Genomic DNA, 1,208 nt, shown 5'->3' on the forward strand with positions numbered 1-1,208 from the left:
GGCTTTGTCTAGAGAAATCTTGAAACTTCCAAGGACAAAACAAGCTGTTTTGGTAACCTGCTCTGGATGGTTCTAGTGCTGCCTTACCCTCCCACAAGAGGAAGGATTTTCCTCATGTCCAGTCTCAACCTTCCAAGCCACAATTTGTGATTGTTGCCCATTCTCACACTATCTGCCACCATGGACAAGTCTGGCTTAATTATTTCTGCAGCTCAGAGATTCAAGTAAATGTGGGCTGTTATTTTGTTTGTCCCTTTGTCATAGAAATAACTGCACAATGAACATGTCAGCCATGAGCTCAGAGCATAGAGTATGCTCCCTTTCTGTGAGTGTAACTGTTCTCAAGCACTCTAATAAGAGCTGTTGTGAAGAAAGAGCAGAAAGAAGCTTGAAAGGTTGTTTCCCCTTCATTCATTTGGGAAATGAGGAAACTACATGCTGGAGCTTGAGCCCAAAAAGAAGGTCCTGCTGCTGCCAGAGACCTTTTTGTAGGGAAGGAAGGCTTATAAAGCCACCCAAGTAATGCAAGTGCTCCTGAACAAGCAGAAAAAAAAACAGAAGGGGAAACAAATCTACTTTAAAAGTCTTAAGATTTCTGTTGTTTCTTCAAGATTGATGTTGTAAACACTGAGATAAGGCTCAGCTCAGGTACATGGGACAGAAACCTGGAGAGATGGTTGTATAACAGGAGTAGAGACTAGACTTTGTACAGTGGCATGACGAGTGACTGAGGTGATGCTGTTGAGAATTTTCAATGGAATGTTCATTAAAATTACCTAATTCTCCCTGTAGATGTTGTGGATTGTGGAATATTATGGGGCATGCTATGCTAACTAGAAATCTTTAAAGAGCTCATCCTGAAACTTATCCAAGTGAAGATTAAGAAGAGGATCCCACTTAAAGGGAGTAGATTGGTAAAAACACATTTAGTGTGGTATTGTTTGTCTGGAACACTTTATTCCTAAAATTTTGTCCACTGGGAAGCATTTCTGAAAAGTAAAAAAATTTTTATTGCCATTTCATCTGTAAGCAGCTTGCCATAATTCAGTGGGTTTCCTCAAACAAATTAGTAAGACTGATTGCAGAGATGAAAGAATCTTTTTCTTCAATATACTAAACAGGCTCAGCTCCTTCATCCACTCCCTGAAGGACATGTGTTTTAGAGCCCAGCAGACTCTGTAGCTGACAGCTACCAAGGTTTCCAGTTT

General features: G+C 40.4%; 1 pseudogene; it reads left to right on the forward strand.

Moving 5' to 3' along the window:
* Window positions 1-435: 435 nt before the first annotated feature.
* On the forward strand, window positions 436-993 carry LOC118451963 (annotated as a pseudogene).
* Window positions 994-1,208: the final 215 nt, after the last annotated feature.

Source organism: Egretta garzetta, unplaced genomic scaffold (genome assembly GCF_000687185.1).
Source record: "Egretta garzetta isolate BGI_Z169 unplaced genomic scaffold, ASM68718v1 scaffold603, whole genome shotgun sequence".
NCBI classification, from domain to species: Eukaryota; Metazoa; Chordata; class Aves; order Pelecaniformes; family Ardeidae; genus Egretta; species Egretta garzetta.